This window comes from Falco peregrinus, chromosome 14 (assembly GCF_023634155.1).
Source record: "Falco peregrinus isolate bFalPer1 chromosome 14, bFalPer1.pri, whole genome shotgun sequence".
NCBI classification, from domain to species: domain Eukaryota; kingdom Metazoa; phylum Chordata; class Aves; order Falconiformes; family Falconidae; genus Falco; species Falco peregrinus.
Genome location: NC_073734.1, coordinates 19,239,073 through 19,261,937, shown reverse-complemented (window position 1 = coordinate 19,261,937; position 22,865 = coordinate 19,239,073). Strand labels below are relative to the sequence as shown.

At 36.6% G+C, this 22,865-nt stretch overlaps 1 long non-coding RNA gene across 1 annotated transcript; it reads left to right on the top strand.

Moving 5' to 3' along the window:
• Positions 1–1,699: 1,699 nt before the first annotated feature.
• LOC114011173 (uncharacterized) lies at positions 1,700–21,762 on the top strand. The gene is made up of 3 exons (XR_003552999.2): positions 1,700–1,787; positions 11,886–11,958; positions 19,854–21,762. It is a non-coding gene; the product is annotated as an uncharacterized LOC114011173 (long non-coding RNA).
• The last annotated feature ends 1,103 nt before the right edge of the window (positions 21,763–22,865 follow it).

The window sequence follows — 22,865 nt, the reverse complement described above, 5'->3', positions numbered from 1 at the left end:
CATGACATAGAGTCTCCAACAGCCTCCCTTTGCTGTGCAATAGCTTTTAAAAAGAGGGAGATCCAGAGCAATGAGGAAGAGAGGTAAAAACAGGGGACGACTGGAGAGCTGGGTTTAGTTGGTGCCAAGGAGAAGGGCTGGCAGCCCCCAGCTGGGCACTGGGAAGCTGGAGCTTCCTGGAGCCACTGCCAGCCAAAGCCTCCCTAGGGGGTGGCTGTCTTGATGGGGGGGACTCTTGTTCTGTGACTAGTGACTGACTTATTGTTGCTGAGAAAAGTGATAACAAGCCAAGTAAAAGCCCATTTTGTCCTTTACTCCCAACAGGGAACTGGGCAGCGGATTGCCATGTGCCTGGGCATAATCCAGGCAAAGTCCCCATATGTAATTAAAATAGATTTTGCTACTGTACGTGTTTCTTAGGAAGCGGTACTCCCAAGTTACTGGTATTATTCATTCTTTTAGTTAATATTTTGGTCTGATTTCAATGCTTAATTTTCTTGGGGATTGTTTTTGTCTTTTAAGCGATATTCATTTCTCAGTATCAGCACTGCTTTGAACAGTTCTGTTAGTCTATACATTACGTAAAAGAGACATAATTTATAAATAGTACTGTCTGTGAGTAACCATTTCTCCATAATGTAAATTCCAATACCGTTCTTGATCAGAAATCTCCAATGTATAGGTTTACCTTCTAAGAAAAGTATTAGCAGCACAGATTTAAATCTCAGAGATAAATTATATCCCTTTTGAACTGTCCTCATAGAAGTCTACATCATTATTTTTATGCCATTGTAGCCTTAGCTAGGCTTTTATCTGTAATTTAAAAAAAATATTATTACTCAATTTTAAGGTACTTGCACGGAATAGACCTAATGGTACTAGAAAATCAATCTTATCTGTAGCTGCTTTTTTTTGTATTTTGCTTATCTGTGGCTGTTGTAATATTTTGTGCTATTTTCCACAGTTTGGATATTCTGTAAGAAGGCTGTAGTGGAATACATTGTCCCAAAGATCACTGGATCTTAGATAATCATGACAGCTACATGTCAGGCCCAGTCTTACAATTTTTCATGCTGAGTAGTAGACCTCTAGTAGGGTATTTCTATTAAGTTCAGCGGAACATTCCAGGAAGTAAGGGGCCGTGCAACACACATTAACAGATAATTTGCTTTAGATGCCTTTTCTCATAGCAAGATTTCTAGAGCAATATTAAGAATAATTTGAGAAAAATGTATTTCATCAGAAAATACAATCTCACCAAAACCAGAAAGATTCATACAGTCTCTTCGTTTCCTTAAATATAAATCTCTTCTGAAAAGAAAAGATAATTGTATCCAGGTTACAGTGATTGGTCTAAGTTAAGAGAGCTGCCTCTGCACTAGAATACAAAATGTTAGGATTATCCCACTCCTATGTGAAAACATGTTTTGAATCTGTGTTCCAGTAAATATTTCTACAATATATAGAAATATTTCTACAATAATTCTGTTATCTCTACATAATTGTGGAAATTACAAATTAAAAACTTGATGGGAGAAAGTGAAAGAATTGATGCAGAAGGTATCTAGGAGGTGCTTAGAATATTCACATGGGATCTCCAAGTGGGGAGAAGGCTGCCACATCCATGTGTCAGATTAGCCTAGACTGGATGCCTGCTTTTACACTAACACCTTAAACTTTTCCCTTTTCTTCATGTGCAGGTACCAGGGCAGAACTGGTTGGATGTGGGACTCAGAGGACAAGAAGCAGGTGGCACTCAATTCTGCTTTTTAAAGAGTATCCTAATTGTAAGTATCTTCAGGAGTTGTTTCTTGTAATTTTAATAGATCAAGTAGTCTTATCTTGCTGTGTAATATCATTAATATGCACCTATAAGGCAAGAGGAATTGCTTTTTCTTAGAGGTGAACCCTCTGGATCTAACCCAGATTTCCTAACAGAACACTTTCGTTAAGGGAGATAGTACTACCCATACTTGAAGTCATGTTTGTACATGTTTCATTATTCTACCTCTCAAAATGCTTTATGTTTATGCAGGATCAATTCTTTCCTAATAATACTAGAAGTATTGTTCTCCAAAATACGTTTTAGCATTTGTCTTTTGAGTAACTATGGAACACTGAAATATTTTCTGTTGAGTTGATTTAGATTTTGTATCTCCTAGGCCCTGATCCCTCAATTGAAATACTTAATGGGCAAATGTCTGGGAATGTTTTTTTTTTAAACGAAGTATTAATGAGATGTATATAGTCTAGAACAAAGTACTATTGCCAGATTCAGTAGGAATCCCAGCTGACCTAGGGTGATCTAAAAAAAATTTTGCAATGTAAAGCACTCTGAGAGCAATGCCAAGCTTAAAGAGGATTAATGTAGGTCCCTCCCCTGATTTTTTTTCATAACTGATTTTATTTCCCTTGATGCAAAGAGAAATGCAACATACTCTCAATTGCCATCTGATAGTGAACCATCTTCTGGAACACACAGCCGGTTTGACTGTGGGAGACTTAGTCCAGGTGGAATTTTTCCAACTTGCTGGAGTTAAATTGTTGCCAGGATTGTGTCCTGTATATAAATAGAGGAAAGAGATAGCCCTGCCGGAGACCTGATTCTCAAAAAGGTTTTTTTTAAACAAATGGCATTTCTGAAAAATTAAACAAAATGTTTCAAGATAAAAGAATGTTAAATATAGCTAGAAATAAGAGAGCCATATGTTCAAAGCATATCAGCTTTGAAACCATGCACTTAACCCTGGGACTCAACAAGATTTCACATTTTAAATAAAAATTTTAACTTGCTGAAAAGATAAAGTTCATTCATCCAGAAAGAAGGAAAATAAAACCCATGGAGAAGCCTTTCACTAAGATAAGCATCTTTGACATTAGGGGGAAAAAAAGACTATAATGTGTAAAAATAAGACAGGTCTTATCCCTTCCTAAAGAACTCTGTTGTTACATTTGTACATCAAAGTAGGAGTAAGGTTATTTTCTGAATGGGTTTTTTGGCTAACAAATACATTATCTTCCAAAACCATTGCCAGAAACATAAAATCTTAGTTCAATGGGAAAGAAATGTACCTTTTTAGCACTCCTATTTGAAACGTTACACAGAGTGCAGGCTGTTCTAAGTTCAATGCAAACATTGCGTAAATATACCCATTACAAATTTGGTCCCCTAGAAGGAGTCTTTTTGGTTGGTTCTAAATGATGCTGATAAATGTCAACATTTGTGTGTAACACTGTGTGTACATGTTTGTGCAACAGTCACCTACATCCAACTGAATTGATTTTATTTCTTACACAAACTGAGCTTTTATTCTGGATAAGTTTTCTAGTAACACAAGGGCAGATCAGGAAATGCGTAAAATGGATCAGTGCCCAAAGACTAAGTTATACATCTATTCTTGGAAAAACACAAGGACATACTGTCTTAAAATGAAAGGTATAAGTTACAGAAGAATGAACTTGCATGTAGTTCATATAGTTCATGTAGCATAAGTTACAGTTCAAATGAACTTGCATATCGAGCTACACCATCTATACAAATCCTTACTATGTTACTAACTGTAACATGCAGGTTCTTTTTCGAAGGTAGCTGCCTAAATATACACACACAAACACAACTAAATTTCATTTTGTTATCTGAGAACATGGGCATATTTATTTTGCTATGAAGTCAACTTTGGCTTTTTGTAATATATTTTTATATTAATTTCTAGGTTATTTACCCCACAAGGAAAAAAGGGGAAGTTGAAATAAAGTGCAATGATTTTCATTTTATTTCAAATACGTTGAAATGAAACTTCTGAAAGTATAAAATACTACACAACATGATAATTTGCTGGATAGAACTTACCCAAACTATGTCAGATGAAAGTTGCCCCTGGAAATTTTCAACTCATTGAATGACACTTGTCTTGAATATAGCCTACTTTGACTGTATTAACATGTATGAATATACAAGGATCTATTACAACAGTAAACTTTACTGTTACTCCTTTTGTACTTCTCCTTCATTACATTGTCTCAAAGTTACATTTAATTTTTTTCTACAGGTTAAAAATATAATGTAAAAACAGCAAGTGAGAGAATATGTATCGCTATACTCAGTTAAGTCACAAAACTGTGATTGATGAGCTAATGACAGTTTTGCAGAATCATTGAGATATTAACACTGTATATCAGAAGAAAACAATCCAAACCAAATCCAGAGTTTCAAGAACTTGGCCACACTTTCTGCAGTTTTCCCCTCTGTGTGTAGACATAGCAGAGACAGTTTGCTGGAGACCTAGAATGAGATTGTAAATAAATATACACTATTGGTAAATTTTCAAGTGCTTGTTCAGATTCAGGAATGGCTTCTTTATAAGAGCTAAAAAGACAAAAGTTTTTAGATGAAGCTTTTACCTTTGTAAAGTGGATTATACATCACTTCCAATCCGGGCTCTGTGTGGAGCCAGTACCTCATGGAGCTATGTCTCAGGCCCTGGGTTCCTGTGAATTCTGTTGGGTCCATATGGGCTCCAGCAGAGTCTGCTTCCATGACTTGCCCTTGCAAACTCTCGGCTTCCCTGTGTCTCTGAAGATCTTTCAGGACCAGTGAGTCCCATTGGAATAGAGTAGCCATAAAGTAATCGGCTTCCTTAGGGATTTTACTGATTTTCATGGAGGTCTCAATAAATAGTGTCATAGGTCTTAGTGCATTGGCAGAATGGAGCATTCCTTCTTCAGTGGAGCTTTCTTGCATTCAAACGGCATCAGCTTTTGTCATTTTGAACTGTTCACACACATAAGTGCTTTCCCAGTTGAAGTCTAACAGGTTTCATTGTCTGTGTCTAAACTTCAAAGCAGGTGTCCCCATGATGTACCCTGAAGTCCTGGCCTGTCAATCATCCAGGCTGTGATAGCACCACAGCACTCTGCTCAAATGCCTAGGTCAGCTTCTGGTGAGAACACCAGAAGTATGTGCAGCCAGATTCAGACCCTAAGAAATGCTTTTTGCTTCCAGCCCTTTGGGTGTACCCAGGTAAAACTGTTGAATTTACAGTCCTTATTTCAAAGAACTTAACAACCAATGTGTTATCATTTCAACTGTGCCTGCATACAAGCCAGTCTGATGTCCTATTAGAAATCAAGTTTACCTTTTCCCTTTTGTACTGGACATTTCATAAATCCTAGTAAAACTGCAGTCATAGTGGAGAAACTGCACGTGGTGCCATTGATAACAGTCTCTGAGAAACAAGGAAAAATTAAGGCATCAAGGGTACAACAATCTCTGATAAAACCTGCCCAGCTACTTATTATCATAAAAGCATTTTGGAAAAGTGCCGTGTTCATTATATGCATTAGAAGAAGTGAACACACATTTGATTGTCTTATTAAGAGCAACAGCAATATTTTTTAATAATATACTAAGGCATTGATTTCAAACTGTTGCAGAATCACTGTTTGAATAACTGCAATGTGTGTACGTGATGAATGCTTCCTTTAGAGGTTACCCTACCTTCTGATGATGGGGTCTAACCCTGTTTAACTACTTTGACAAGATTCTTGCCTGAAGTAACATTCTTAATTAGCATTCTTGTTTGTTTACGTCTAGAGATTGAGGGGAAAAATTACTAAAAGCTTTGGGACAGCTATTCAGTCTGCACTTGCTCTAAGCTGGAAAAAAATAATTTTTAGTATATGTTTAAAATTATATAACACATTTCAGATGTTGGTTCAGATTACTGTAAAAATGGCATTCAAATCTGGGAGTGTTTCTTGCTGGTTTTATCCTTTTAAAAATTTCCACTGTGCTTTTTTTCATCCTTAATTAAATTTCAATTCATTTTATAATACTAATTAAAGTATTTACAGCAAGAAATTCTATCCATTCGCAAAACTGCAATAAATTGTAGCATTTTCACAAACAAGCAAACTTTTTAGAAGTTTTGCAAAATCTTTATCCTGTATTTGTGAGACATTGAAGGGTAGCTCATCAGCTGGTATAAGTCACTGTCATTCACTGCAGTCAGAAGAGCAATTTTGATTTACAACAGTTTAGAATTTGGCCAATAATCTAATTAATATAATCAAAACCATGTACAGACACCAGCATAAACAATACCAAACAGTAAGGCAAGTAACCTATCTTACAATGAAAATAAAGTGAACGTCCCAGGCTTCTTAAATCACTGTTTCATTACATAGCTTTGCTTTCTATCAGCTTTGATCTCCTTCATTTCATTACAGCAAACTTCTCATTAGAGGCATGAATTTCTTCCTATGAAATTGATCTTACATTCAGCACTGATATCTAGTGACTTTTTCCAGTTTCAGCTTTAGTCTTTTTATACAGCACTTTAACAAATATAAACCCAAACACAAATTATTACATCATAAGTAGAGAAACATATGGCATGTCCAAAAGTGAGTACACAATAAATATGTTTCTAATAAATACTTTGGTGCTGAGTAAATTACAGCAGAGAGAAGACAGTGAACTACTATTCTGTTATTAATTCCTTTTCTTAGCATGGTAGCAGTTATTAAATTAGTTTAATCATAGCCAAGCAGTTGAGGTGCAGTAGCACTGCTTATTACACTAGCCATTATCATCTGAGTGTTACCTTGGGCTTTCTTCATCTGTTTTGTATTCACCATATCTCTCAGATGCATAGCTTGTAAGATTTCTTATTTTATATAAAAAATGGGTGTATTTTACATGTTGCAGCTGGGTCTTGATATATGATTCTGGCCTTCAAGTTTTGTCAAAAATAAATAGTGATTACAATAATTTCAGAGCAATGAATGAAACTCATTTAGCCTCAGGGTAGAACATTGTGCAAAAATTTTACTTCGTTTTGCTCACATTGATTCACAGATGCATAGAGAAACAGAGGAGACAAAACTTAAAAGAGCATGCCTACTACATAGCAATTCTAGCAATTTCTGTACCCAAAATTAATTCTGCAGTGTTAGTGCCTTTTTTTCATGAGGCTGTTCCAGTTTTTGGTATTCATGAGTCCTGAGTATTTGGACAAATCAGGACATTTGCAGGGGCCTTCCTTATCTGTAATAAAAGTAATGGAAGGCCTGCATCATGTCATCTGATGAAGTCTGTATTTAGGAGTGGATTCTTATATCTGCAGGCTGGACAAGTGGGGCTTCTGCAAATACGCTGTCCCATTACAGCTTTCTAATTAAAGATCAGCTGCAGGAAACAGTAAATTTAAAATAGCGATGACAATATTAAAACTTCCTGAGGAAGAAGGAGACTATTGAAGATAAGGAGGCAAATATCCTATTAGAAGAAATAGAACTAAATGCTCTATGGTGACTCTAAAGCATTGTGCAAGTATTCACAGTGGGCTATAGATGAGAATATGAAAAAGATGAGTGTTATAACATCAAGGGGTATGAATGACAAACAGATGCTAAACAGACAAATGAGCTATGGCTGAAGGAGGCCAGTGCTGCTGTATGCTGAGGGAAGAGAGAGGAGAGGAAGAGGTGGATAAAAAAAAATATAGCCCCAGAGAAAACTGAAAACCATGCTGAGAAGTAGTCTGGAGAAGATCACAGGAAACGGCTTATGGAATTAAAAACATTTGGGAAATTACAGCACTTAGGAGGAATTAAATATAAGAAAGTAATGGTCATCTATGAAAATAGAAACTTCAAAAAAGGGACTGCAGCACAGAACCTGGAGGAGAACAACTAGAAAAATCAGTAGATATGATCTCAGCATGAATAAAGAGAGACATGCTAAGGACCCCATGCAACATATCAGTCTCTAGGAAGACCTTTTATCAACAGTTAACAACAGACTTTGGCAACAGTGAGCAAGGAAATGTATGAGAGAGACGAATATCTGACTGAAGTGATGGTCTTACATCAGTCCCATCACGACTGGGAAGAATGTGGATCAGATATAAATAGCATCTTAATTTATTTCAAGTGGCTATAGCTTGCTTTTCACTGATACATCTTACTCTTAATTTTTTTAAGATGCTGAGATTATATAGATAAATATTAGTAGAATTAAAAAAGTAATGCAAAATTGCATTGGAAGCAGAAGCACTAAAATAGTGCAAATGTATTACTTTATTTTCTAATGAATTAGTCATTTTGAAAATATTATTTTCAGACTTTGATTGTTCATGTAAACCAGTGGAAATGTTTGTCAAGTATTCAGATTTAAGAAATGGACCTAAGTATAAACAAGAAAATGAGTTCATAATGAGAACAGATGCTGCTGAGACGTATCTTCCAAAACTATATATGGCTCAATCCCATAGCCATTTTCTGTATGTGTTTGGAGTCTATCTTTTAAAAGTATTTAACAGTTGTTCTACTCAGCAGTGCAACACATGGCTGGTTTAGAAGCTGCGTGCTTCATGCCTAGCTCCCTACTTATGCCAGTCAGGTATCTTTTTTTCTGTGTGCTTGCCAAGTCATTTCTGTACCTAAGATGACATGCAGTTGCATGGGAGCCCAAGTGTCACCTCATTTCCTTTGTGTACAAACATTTCTGAGGTGCAGACTGTAGGAATAAAATACTAAAATCTCACTGAATTGGACAGGAATTGGGCACCTCTGTACCTTTGTAGATCGTGGCCTAGAATTTCATGAACAGGACCTAGTCAGTCAGTGTTTACTACAGTGCCTTCTACCACCATCACTTGCTACCCAATTTTAAGCGCTTAGTCACCTGAATAGAACTTGCTTGTTAATTTGTTAAAAGATCTGTGAGACATAGTCTCAAAGCTGGTTAGGCTAATGTAGAGTAGCCTTAGCAGAAGACAATTTTTCCTCCTAAAACTATCCAGAAGGGGGGAAAAGTAGGTTCAAATTACTTCAGGAATGAGTTTCAGCTCCTTCATATGCTGTGCAAAGAGGCAAAACCCATGAGGACAAAGGAGAGGAGAGCCAGCTGTGCTTGGAAGAATGCACGTTTGTTCAAACCATGGGCTGTAGGGTAAAGGATGCTTTAATTGTGGGTTCTGTGAATGACGGTCCAAGTGTGCCCAAGGGCAGAACCTCACATTTCTAGAGAAGATGTTTTGTTGAGCACTTGTGCACATGTGTGTGTATGACCTTCTACATGCCTCTCAGGTTGGTTACCAAGAGAGAGCTTTTGAACCTTCAGTTTCGTCATTTTGATCCATTAAAGTATAGCTAATGCAATATCTATCCCATGAAGCCTGGGATTAACGAGACTACAAAATAATTATTAAAATAATAATGTAAAAAAATGGGCAAAACCACCTTACATAACATTAGCTTTGATATATTTTGTTCCATAAAATTAGTGTTTGAAGTAGAAATTTACTAGGTTGGTCACATAAGTATCTGTCCTGCAAAAGTATATTTTCTCAAATTAAAAAAGCCTTTCTTATAGAATTGGCTACAAGTGCCTTTTCTTATCTCTTATGGTTTCCAGTACGATGTAAATTCGTAGCTCAGAGGAATGGTGTAATCTCACGTAATGAGTTGTGTGATATATTGAGCCAGTTTTAATGTATCTTAGAGAGGATTTTATTACTTTTCCCAAATATTATTTTGTTTCTTCAACATTATCATAAACCCTCATTCAGATAACATTAAATATCTTCTTTAAAGCTTACACAGGCACCAGAACTGAAGGGATATGGATACAATGCAATCCCTAACTCACCCCTTTTGTGTGGGAACAGAACAGGAGCTCCAGAGCTGCTGGGGGTCTCGCGTATCTCATATGTGCTGCAACAATGAAACAAATTATGAACAGGGCTTAAGGCTCAACTCTAAATTCACGCCTTTGTGAGTTTGTGTCTCATGCATGGAGAGCATTGATTTTGCAAGGTACTGAGAGATGTGGCCTGTCTGCCTGTGAATAGGACCAGACGGATTATTTTCTGAAGTTTGACATTGAGACAGGGATATCTCCTCTTTTGGTCTGGCACTTCTATTAAGTCTGCATGAGGAGGCTGAGTAATATTGGGGGGTGTGGTGTGTGTGTGTATATGAATTAATTAATTTCAATAATAATTTATTTATACTGATAAAAAGGTAATTGTTAATCTCACACAATGGAATGCTGTTCTGTTCTGATTTAAAATATGCTCATATAAAAAATGCAATTACGTTGATGTGCAGAATCTAAACTCATCCCAGTTTTAGGCTGTACTGAAGAAACAATCGCAAGGTCAAAGACACATATTCAAAGTTACTTCACAGAGAAAGTCTGAAGTGGCAGCCAGTTTTGCAAGATGAGTTTTGCTATGAAACTGATCCTTGAAATGTAATAAGTGTGAATCTTAAAGATACCGTAACAATTCTAAGAAGTAGGTGCAGGATACCTGCTCATATCTTACTGGGTCACGCTTTGACACCTCCTTGACCATTCTTTCGATGTGCTTTATGGCACACATGTTAAACCCACTTAGAACCTTTTGGAATGCAAAGTTTGTACAGTGAGATGTTATTAACTGAACAATCTAATTTTCAGGTTTTTAGTATAACTACTGCAATTCAGAAAAACAGAGGGAAGCTCTTAAATTTATTATAAATACAGCTATACAGCAATGCTCTCTCAAGTTCTTAATAGGGCTCTGCCTTTTTTTTTTTTTTTTCTTACAAATGAAATAAAATCACTGGCCTGTTCACAGAAAAAAAATATCTTTGGTCTCAAGTCTTTTGTATTCAATAGGGAGGTTGGACCGTGCTCCAACAAACAGAATTATTCAGCAAGTCATTGCCTTCGAGAAGTAATGTGTAACACCTTGTTTTGTTCCTTGGTTCAAAAGGCACTGTCACTGTTGTACACCAGTGGTTTGGGGTTTTTTTAAAAGACTATAATTCATATGCAAACTAAGGGGGGGATTCATGATTTCATAATAAAATGTTGAAACGCTTTGATCATGAGCTGGAAGGAGGTGTGAAACAGTGCTTCAGAAACAGACAGATATTTGTGTAATCAGCCTTTATGTATTGCCAGTTCAGAATAATAACATATAAAAAGCCCCAACTTACCTCATCTGCCTGGTACAGCCAAGGCATAAATAAAAGAGAACAATGGAATTACTATTACTCACTCACTGAGCCCCAGCTACATCACTGTATTCTTTATAATTGCTGGCAAGAAGATTAATGTTTTGTTAAATATCAGAGTAAGGTCACAAGGGGGCTTGCAGGGCTGTCTAAACATCTAGGCTTTAAACTCCTTCCTTCCTTCCTTCCTTCCTCCCTTCATTTCTTCCTTCCTTCCCTCATTCCTTCCTTTCTTCCTTCTTTTCCTTTTGTGATTTTTTAAATTTTAATTTCATGGAAATTCACTTGTAGTGTTTCCTTTATTTATGGGGAATTTTACATTTTTGCGTTTGCAAGGCAGCTTCCAGTTTTGACAATGCAAAAAATAAACAAGGGCAGCAATTGTATGTACTGCTAAAGTTTAATCACGATATTGATATGAAGATGGTAGGTTTTTTGTGTGTTAGAAATAGACCCAAGTTCCATTTTGTGTGCCATATCTCTTATCTTTCATGTCTGTTAGTTTTGTATTCAAATTAGGGTTTTTTTCACCTATCAGTGTCAGTTATCCTAAATAATAACATATTCAATTTAAAAACAGTCTTTGTAAATTTCTATTAACTTACAGCTCATGAACACCAGGACAATAACAGTTGAGGAGGAACCCTTATAGTTTTGCAGAATGAGGAGATTTATACCTTATGTACCACCAGGCTGAGTTTATCTCCAATTTCAGATCTTTTGCAGCAAACAAATACTGATATTTCTTCTTTGTATAGACAAAATCTTACAGTTATCCATCTTCCCCATCATTCTTGGCCTAAGTGAGCTATGGAAATAGTCAAAGAAATATTCCATCATAATTTAACTGATTTTTAAATTTATTTTTTTTTTAGGGTAACTAAAACATCTGATACATATGGTAGACCAGCTTCACTTGGGTATGAATGCTAACATAGGAGATTTCTGGTAAGTATAAACACAGTTGTTTCTGGTGAAGGACAAAGAAATTATATAGTCATCTTAATCTCTTGTTTAGACTATTGCCAGTCATTTGAAAAATGCAGTATCTTCCTCATTTGGCTAAGATTATCCTCCAAATTATACAGGAGCAGTCTGGGCAGCAGCGACCACTCCCTTACACAAAAATGGTAAATGCATTTTACAGACCTCTATATGTTTTAACTTTTTAGAGGTGACTAGCCCCAGATCCACCTAGCGTTATCTTTACTTTGCAGAAGGCTTCTCTGAAACAGGTGCTTTTAGCCCTGGAGTGCTCAGCGTGTGGGGCAGCACAACAACCGGCGGGTACCCGAGTGCCACAGGAGCAAGATGCACCCCCTCTTTCCCTCTCGTTGTGCTCAAGAAGCTCCCTGAGCAATCGCTTCTGTGAACATTGAGAAGGGCATTAACGGGACCAGCAAAGCAGAGAAAGTTGTGTATTCAGTACTTATTCCTTGGTGTCACTTGCATGCTAAACCACCCTGAAGTCCAGAATTGAGAGAGGTCCATAACAGAACAGTGTCATTAGGAATCAGTTACTGGTTTTCAGGGGAATAAGTCTTTTCTTGAAGAGGGGTAATTTTATGTAGTCCTACTAACTTCTATGAGCGTTATCTTCAGTCATCTAACATTAAGCAAAACTAAGGACCTCAAAGAGCGATATATGGACAGCAGTGGTGAAAGCTGTACATTTAAATTCTACTGCTTAGCACAGAAATAACAGTGCCGCAGAAGAGCAACAGCTTTATAAGCTGTCTGCAACACCTGGGCAGCTCTGAGTGGTTTCAGAAAAAAAGATTTAGTGATCTGAGTTAAAGGAGAGAAGAGATTCAAGAACCCCTGTTCTTGATCTAGTTTAACCTATGACTCTTCAAAAAAGTATTTTATTCCATCTTACTTAGTTTGCCTGTTAGAAATGAAAAATAGTGAAAAATCTGTTCCTATTTTCCTAGAGGTCTGTTGTGAAAATACCATGTCAGTAATTACGTACCAACAGGCATCAAAGTGTTGTTATAAGAATTCTGTTCTTTACATTCTTGGATGTGGAACTTGAAAATTAGCTATAGAAAATAAGATTTGAGACCTAGACTGACTAATCTTGAAAATATCCTTTAGTTTCATCGATTCCTGCTATCACTATTAAGTGTACCAAGTGGTATTATCACACCACAATCATTAAGTACTGGAGTTTTTCTATATGGTTACAATCCACTAGAGTCCTAAGGAACAGGGAAGAAGCCTGGGAAGAAATGGAAGTGAATGGGATTTGTTACAATTAAAAAAAAAAAGAAGAAAAAAAAAAAAAGACCACTTGCAGTTCATATAATATGTAAGAATTCTTTATGAATCATTACAATATTGAGAACTAATTACTCCATAATTTCAGTTTGTATGTCTCCCCTGGAGACATGGATGCTATTCCTATTTCCATCAACGAAGGGTCTGGTGCATTTTTCTCTTCTTAGCCACAAGTGCAGTGAAAGGTATGGACTGGAGAACTTGGCAGTCTTGCACCTATTTCTGCAACAGAAAAATTACTAAATATCAATCAATAAATGTTAAACATAAATCTGTCTCTTCTGATGTTGCAGCTTCAGCAGGGCTGGCAAAGAGCCGGGATGTCCAGTCAGAAGATGTTTCGAGCTTTAACACAAAGCTGGGTTGGTTACTTTGTTCTCTTCACAGGGAACATCCACAGTTATGCTCACTCTGATGTCGCAATTACATATTACCCCATCTGTTCTCGATATGGTTTATCTAGAGAGTGGAGCTGAAGCCCAAGACTCTGCAGGGAAAATAAATGAAGTAGGAAAACAGCAGGGGAAATAAATGAAATAGGAAAGCAGTTTTAGGGAGCAGGTCCAGTTCTTTAGCTCTTTCTTAGCACTAGAAATGAAGATGTTGCCAAGATTTTCAGTCTGCTTTCAGAATGCTCGACTCAGTAACATAAATCTTCCCAAATATGGGATTTCTTAAGGCTTCCTCTCTCAGAGATACCAGCGAGGTCTGCTTATCAAGTTTTGTCAGTCCAGGTCACATAAGTCTGAAAACTGCCTATTATTACTTTCATATGGTTGATCATGAAGCTCATCTGTCAAAAGCCCTTTACCTTTCCTCACATTTTCTTCCTTGTGCATGTTTCTTTGGTAGAGTTTCTGTAAGAATCATGTCTCTGGAATTATTAATGAGATTTAAATGAAGAGACAGAACCTAGGTTTTGCCAGAAATCCGAGTGGTTTTGGACTAAGCCAAACCTGTGGACAATCAGCTGAGACCTGCAATCCAGAGTTATTTCAGCTCTTTTAATTTTGGCTTTTGTTCAGCTAAATCCTTAACCCAAGCCCTAGAAAACACGCTTCTTAACCATCCTCAATGGCTCTGTTCCATTGTGTGAATAAATTTCTTTTCCAGTTCCTCTGGGGTGGCAGGAGGCAAGCCAAGCTGCCGTCGTAACGTCACTGCATTACGGGTCCCTGAAGGGCAGCTTCAGCCATACAGCATAGCAGAATCAAATATTCAGAAACCTTGTAGGCAATGTTTTAGCTGGAGTTTTGTTTTATATGGTCAAGATTGGAAAGGAAGATGGTGGCAAAGTCAAGAATGGGAGTTATTTTTCCGGACTCTCCTTTCTCAGCTCTAAACATGATGCCTCCCAACAAAAAAAGTCTTTGTTGTACATATAAAAGTCAAAGGAAACATTATTATTTTCAAGTTGTGAGCATTTTTCCATTGGTTGAAAACCAAACACTTGGTTAAAACTATTGATATGTGGTCAATGAATGAAAGTATTAATCAGTGAAATAAATTTAAAAAAAAGTAGAACACCTTTAATATAGAGAATCCTTTATAGACACAGTAGGCACAGCATTTGAAATATATATATATATATGTAGAAGTACGTATGGTGTGGATAGAAGAAAAATAAGGTTGAAGAAACAACCCTAGCAGTTATTTATTAAAGACATGTGACACAATAATACTGAAAAAGTCAAAAGACTGTTCAGGTTGAGAACCTATAAAAGGTATTAACATGTACAAAACCCAAGAATGTGAAATTAATTAGTCTTGCTTTAAAGGAGAATTTTCCAAACACTGGAGCCCTCATGATTTATGTTAGGCAGCTATGGGAAAGCATAGTTCCACTTATTTGTTGATCCATTCAGCTGAACTTACTGTACTTATTTATCACCTTGTTAATTCAGACAGATGTGATGTCATCTCTCACTGCTCTCATCCAGCCTCTCTCGGCTGCAGTTAAGTTAAACCACTGGAAAAAAACAGTCGGGAGCACAGAAGAGTGCCATAATTGAAAATAGGTGCATTTTCCAGTTGAACATTCCTGTGATTTGGATCTGAAAACAAAAGTGAATATACAGCTTTGCTCCTGGGAGGATAAGAATGGGAATTATTTTCTCCTATAAGTCTGTTCATTCTATAAAGTTCAAGTCAGTGATCATATTTTAATAAGTACCATCTCTCCAGTATTTCTACTACTTTGAAGTACAAAAATGCTACTATGTCAACTTTTTTTCTCAAGTGACTTGTGAACAAATAAGGCATTAAATGCCTAGAAGAGGGAGAGGCACTATAAATATCAAAGGTAAGAATTAGTAAACTCAGAAATACAGTGTGCCAGTGATAAACATCAGAATAGAAACTGCTGGTGGTATCATGGCCCTGTAAAACATATTTTTTTAATCAGAAGACAATACTGGCTTCTGGGATTCTATTTTGCCCATCACTTTGTGATAGCTGTTGGTTTTTATGAGTAAATATCAAAGAAAACAAGAAAGACACTGGCAAATGTAGAGTGAGTTCAGTGGGGGGCCACCATGAGTGGCTCAGGTGTTGGGACTTGTCCAGCCTAGAGAAGAAAAGACTTTGGGGGGACCTCACAGTAGCCCCCAGTTTCTTAGTTACGAACAACTTTACCATAAAATCTTTGATTTCTTGTTAAACTTTAGACTGAAAGAGAAATTCTGAAATGGAAAAAGAGGTACTTTTATTTTTTCCACGAAGATGAATGTGGCCTGGATTTTGTTAAGTCACAGCTGCCCTTAGAATCTGATGCTGTGAGTAGATAAGTAGGAATAAACTTTAATTTTAGTTGCAAGACAGGTTAGACAGCTTTTATATCTCTGAGGAGCATTTGGAGGGACACTGTGGCAGGCCCTGAAATACTATAGACCTCCAACGGTCTGGTTTCCAACGGTCATCACATTACTTGTTTCATAAGGTCAAACTTTACAATGCAGTTACTACCATAGATAATTCCTTCAGAGATATTTTATCTATTTCATCTTTCCTGTACATGAATATGAGAACTACTTTTGCAGAATTGCAGTTTGGAAAGATAGACCATGTGAAATTTAATTTCTTAAAATGCCACAAAAATATGCTGTTACAGGTAGGCAGAAATCAGTGATAACTACAAATATTTTAAAAAATTATAGTAAAAATAAATAAAAAAGAAGCAAACTGTTGAGAGAGAAAAATAATAATGGCTAAGGATAAAAGAAAAAGAAACAAACCCCTGGTTTATTAACTACTCAAGGAGAAACAGTCTCTCAGCATTCTGAATATTTACATTTTTTTCTGTCATTCCATATATTCAAAATCCAAAATAACAAGAAGTATCAAAACTATTGTAATGAGAAGCACAGGAGTAAACCTAAATCAGTTATGTGGGGCATAATCTTTTGAATCTTACTGTGCTCCAAAGTCACCTACTGTAATGGATACTCTCTTTGGATCTGGGGAAGAAAAAAATAAAATACTTTTGTCATTTTTTCCTTACAGTTAACACTAAGGAATTCAGGAGGCATGCCTGCCTACACGTGATGAAAGGCTTCAGGCTCTGAGACTCACCACGATAAAAAAGTATGACAAAGTCAAAAGGAAAAGCATCAGGTAAGGTGTGTTGAGTCAAGGTGGTCTGAGACCTTCACTCATCTAAAGCCAGTTGAAAATGAGTAAGAGAAATAGCAGCTGGAAGAAATCAGAGTGAGAACAGGAAACCTGGTGGGGTTGGAAAGGGTGGATGTGAAGAGAAGTCTCCAAATTTTCACAGAAATTTCTCATCTGAATTTTTCTATCAGAATTGCCAGATCTTTATACACTTCCGTCATTCCTTGAACACCACCATTATCATGCGGTCCTGGGTTTGCATGAAACCCCCTGCTACTGAATATCTAATCCGCATTCCTGCTCGGAGGGCTCCAGCCCTTGCAGTAGGAAGTTCACTGAACAGCAAGGGATGGGGTGTATGTTACTGGGCGTGCACACTGGAGGGTGCTAGTATTTAGAAAAGAGTATAATAATTGTGGTGGGGTCATCCCACACAGCAATTGGAATGGAAGGTCTGAGGGTTTGTCATCTAGCTGCTGCAGGAGAGCAAGCCGTGACTGCCTGTCATGCTTATTATCCAAGGCAGGCAAACATCAAGCAATTTTTAATGCTTATTAAAAATTTGGGGTCAGATTATGATTTCCATTGCTTATATTACACATGCTTAATGTACCTATATGCAAGCCTGTAGCTTATATCATTTTGCTATTAGTGTCTTTGTCCTTGTTTATATGTGTATTTATTTGTGTTTTCCTCAGGCTATTTTGAATGTCATTGGGGAGTTAAAGATGATATATGGCATGTTCTAAAGAAATGTAATAAAAGATAATATAGCATATTTCTTCTATGCCTGAGTATATTAATTCTTGCTTACATAAGAAAACACACAACAAATTGTAAACAAGGAATCATTTGGAATCAGATTATGCATAAATAATGATATGCATTCTCATCTCAGATATATTAAAAAAATAATCTAGTTTAACTACTAATGGGTTTAGGAAACATTTTTCTTTTTCAAAGGGAATTACTCAATGTAATAAAAACATGCTTTTTAAAATAAATGGATTAATTCCCTTTTGTTTCAAGATAAATAAATAATCATAAATACTGTACTTAGCCCTAAAAGAGGTATAACTCTTTCACACATGCTTGTCTTGGTGATGGAGTTTGACCTTGGCTTTATGACACTCATGTCTATCTGCTTTAAAAACTCTTTATGGCTTTTATGGCTGCTGCTTTACCTGCAGTCCTGTTGGTCACTCTGCAACTGATTCAAAGCTTATCAGTGGGGAAATTCTTCCTGTCTTCACTGGGCTTTTGTATCAGGCTCTGTAGGTTTGATCGTTTTGCCCATAAAGCTTATTGCAAAACTTCTACATACTTCAGTATCTCTTCTGACCAGGATTTTTTTATACCATTATGTGCATACAGGCATAGTTTGTTCATTGACTTTTCCAAGTCTGTTGCACCAGAAATCTTTTCCACATAACGGTAATTTTTAAAAAGATGCCATTTCAAAAACATTGTCGAGTTGTTTGCTTTCTTTGTAACGTATAATTTCTCCCTTGACTATATGTTTTTAACTTTAATACTGGATGATGAAAAAAACCCCAAAAAATAAAAAAAACAAACATTGTATTTAGGTTGCAGATTCAGTTTAAGTGTGTGAGTATAGAAAGAGAATTTTTTTTGTTGTTGTTGTTCACATGAATAAAGCTCCTTAAGTGTTTGCAGGATTGAGGTTTTAATTTGTAACCCTGATCTGGCTGCACGTACAATTCTAATAAAGTTTAATGAACATTATTAAAAGTTTATATGCAGGCAAATAGGGTTGCACATTTGGAGTAGTCATTACTAACCTCCAGAAGAGAAGTAGCTTGAGGTAGCTCCAATTTTCCATTCAGAGAAATAGGGGCATCAGGACAGTAAGGAGGAGAATAGGATCCCCTCATTTTCCAAACAAAACCCAACAGTATATTGGGTTTTTTAATGGACACCAGAAGTGCTTCTTTTGCAAAGTAAAATAGGAAAGAACACTATTGTACAATACCAATTCAAGTTTATACCTGAAGTATAATACATGTGCTGTAATAACGTTCAAATTCAGTAGTTTTAGAGCGCAGAAGGAGAGATCTGGCCAGTCATCCCCAAAGAAACTGCTTGTTCACACTAGTAGTGTAGAGTAAGGAACACCAGCAAAGTGCAGCTCACCTGTGTTGCACTAAACCACACCACGTAGCTGTTTCCCAATCATTGACTAATTTTGCTGCTCCAGTTGACAAAAATATTACAAATACTACTCAAAGACTCTCACTGGAGCCAACTTAGCAGTACAAAGCCAGTTTAGCTTTGCCCCTTTGTTGCTTTGGCTTTATCATTCATAACCTGGAACAAAATACTGCTGTAGGATTTGCTAAACCCAAGTTACCGAAACTCGGTGAACTGGATTCTACACCTGTGACTTAAGACTGAATTTCTGAGACCAGAGGGTCTGGTCTGGAAGAGATAATCATGTCAATAAGTTGATTTTTTTCTAAAATTGTCACTGATTCCAAGGGAGGGTAGTCCTGCAAATGAAGTTACTCATGTACTTCACTCTTTGCCAGATCAGGTACTGTAAACTCTCTGGGGGAGGACCCATGGTTTTTTTTATTTGTCTGTAAAGTGCCATGTATACCTATGGCACTGTATAAATAAATAATAATAATAGAAACAATAAAAACCATCTAGGGATTAAGCAGGCCTTTTAAAGAGGCCAAATGTTCTTCACATAAATCTTGGATCTAATTTGAGCTCTAATAAGCTCCATTTCCTGCTTTTCCAATATTTTTAAGCCGCATTGCAATAGCTATCTTTTTTTTTTTTAACAGTTGTTTTAAGAGAGCCCTAAGGCAAGTATCTAATCAACCTAATGGAATTTTCCATGCAGTTAAGTGTTTTATTCAGCTCAAAACGTTGTCTTTGATTAGACTTACCACCTTCCCTTTTGCCCTTTTACATTATTTTGGCAGGCTCTGCAGGTGTAAAAGCTCCATCTCCACTGCAGCTCCATCATGTGTGAAATAGCCTCGCTGTGCGTGCCTGCCTGGTTGCCTCTGAGCTATGGGAAAAAACATCGAAGCCAGCTCTACAGTTCCAGTCCCAACCTTGGATCTGCCAGTGCTACGTTCTAGACCTATGACAGCCCTTGATAGAAGGTACTCAGGTCAGCTTTTAATTAGCCAACTTGTATCCCGCTGGTGACCACAGAGTGCTGAGTGCAATCCAGGCTAACTCTCCCACAGCATTTGCCTGGAGTCTGGGGTATGCTTTGTAGTCTTGTTGAACCCTAGCTGTCATGTTTGTGTTGAGTCCATAGTAGATTAATTAAAGCTAGCTCATGTTGGAATTAGTCCTCTTAGATGGCCGCATATGTTCTTTTCTGCAGAATGAGGCCAGCTCAGGTGCTTTAAACCCTTTTAGCCTTCTTTTTCTTGGTTTAAATATATGAGGGCGTAACTTAATACATTATGCTTAATATTTAACCACCTCATGAGGTGTTGAGAGGATTTTTAAAGTAATATTTATACAGCATTTTGAAGATTGCATTTTGAAGAAAGCATTGCATAAGCGATAATTATTATCTACATTTATTTTCATGCCTCAGTTGAAACATCTTTTACTTTTTGTCTAAGGTACTTAATTTTTCTTTTGCTCCTTTTTTAAAAAAATAATTATTCTGTTGTTTAACTTTATATGAGATTTTTGGGATATAGTTTTGGAGAAGAAAGCGGCTGTACAGGTTATATTATACTGTGTCAGATGGTTCTTCTCTGTTATTTTTTTCATTCCATGATGAACTGATGCTTTCACCAATCCAATTTGCAGCCAGAGGTTTATTCATGCCAGAACGGAAGAATAGGTTTGATTCTTCAGGAAATCAGCCAAGACTCAGGAGGCCTAGATTTTCTCTGTTCTGATACAGGTTTGTTGTTTGACATTGGAAAAATCACTTCTTCATGTCTCAGCTGACCATCTGTAAAGCAGAAATGGTGTTTCCCTACTGTGTACTTCAGTTGTAATATTACTTTTCTATATTAGGCAGTGTTCATAAGTGTGATAGGAGAACCAATATACTTCAAAAGGCATTGTTAATCTCCTGTGTGCAGATCACTCATAGCATCCAGTGACCTACAAAATGGATATGGGGCCTGTATTTCAGAAATACATATTAATTTAACTCTCACTTAACTAAAGAAGACAGCTTCTATCTTCTTTAGAGAGAATCAGTAAACAGTTTTTCCAAGATAATTAATAGGTGTATCTCCAAGTTCTCTGCCAATGTCTGCTTACAAAAAAAGAAGATATATACAGTATTTATGGTTTAGCCCCCAGGAAGATGATTGTGAAGTTTTTTCCATGAATTTTATTTTGGCTACACATTTCTGTGATTTTTTTGTCAGATACAAGCAGTTTCATTCTGTAATCTGGAGTTTACTTGTTCTTGCCATGATATGCAAAGCCATATCTTCTGGGGGATGACATGTAACACTGGTTGCTAGTGATGGACCGTATATTAGTAAGTAGATATGAGGCCATACATATCCATCCACCTTTCTAGGAGGAAGCTGTTATATTGAAGTTATTCCCTACTATAAGTAGTAGGGGAAAAATATGAAGGCATTGTACAATGTGATCAGACAAAAGCTTCTAAACATAAACAGTCATGCTTTTATCAGTTTTTTGATCAGCATGCAATGCTGAAACTGTGGGTAAGGTGGAGATCAAAATTTATCATATTTTAACTGAAATCCGTTATGCTTTTCAAATGGTTGCTCTATCCCGGTGGGAATGATCCATGGCAAGATAATGTTACTTAATCGTTTTATTTCTAAAACGCACCTTCTTTTCTCTGTGCATGCAAGTGCTTTACAGCTCAATAAAAACCATTGTGAAACAGACACTAAAACATTACCCTAAAAATCATTTCACTTTCCGCCTTCAATGTAGCCATTAAAGTAATAAAAGGAAGTCTACTACACAAGGAAAAAAATGAAAAAATGAAAACCAGAAAAGTTTATACGTGGGGATAACAGATCATTCTAATCATGCTGAAGTTTCTGTCAGCTGCAGTTTCGCTATCCTGAAATCATACTAGACAGACTCAGATCCAATATTCCTCACTCAAATAAGTTTGGTTGCTTGAAGATGCAGACTTTTTCTGAATTTATTACTTTGGGAGAATGAAAACAAACTTATAACCTATGAAAAGGTATGAACTCTTTATACTTTGGCAGCTGTTACGTTCAAAAAATTAACTCGATTATTATTGGAAGCTGATCCAGTAGTATCATTGCATTCCTGTCCAGTTCTGATGGTCTTCCCCTGTACATCCAATACAGAAGGTGACATGTGTGCTTCAGCAGAGCCAAGAGAATTTGCAATTTACATGGTAAAGGCAGGAATTCATCCTAACTCTTTCAATTTGCCTTGCTTTTCTAGTTAATATAAGAGATGTAAAGGAGTGATAGAATGCTTTTCTTTTTGTGAACCATTTGAACTCAGAATCTACAATGCTCCTTTCTGAAACCAGGTTGGTTCTAGGTTATCTATTGAGCTTATTCTAGAATAGTATCTCAACACATAGTATGCAATTGTACCTTATTGCTCTAATATGAAATATTAATGTCCTCCTAACATTTCCTTAGAGATGTCCCATCTCATGCACAGTATTAAGACAGGGTTTGAAGTTTTTATTAAGACACTTTTAAAGCTTGATACTTTTTTCCGGTTTTCTCCCAGACTTTTCAGAGATTGGTACTTGATTGGGCTGTCCCCCCATTCTCATCTCTAAAATATTATTTTCAAAGTTTCTAAAAGCATGATGCAAAACCTGTATTTCCTGTAAATTTGAGATCAGGAAAGTAGAGGTTTCAGAATCTTTCTGTGAATCAAAGAATTATTTCTTGTGATCATACTACATGATGTCCTCTCATAAAAGTATTCTCCTCAGATGTGACTACAAATGAGTTTGGCAAATATTT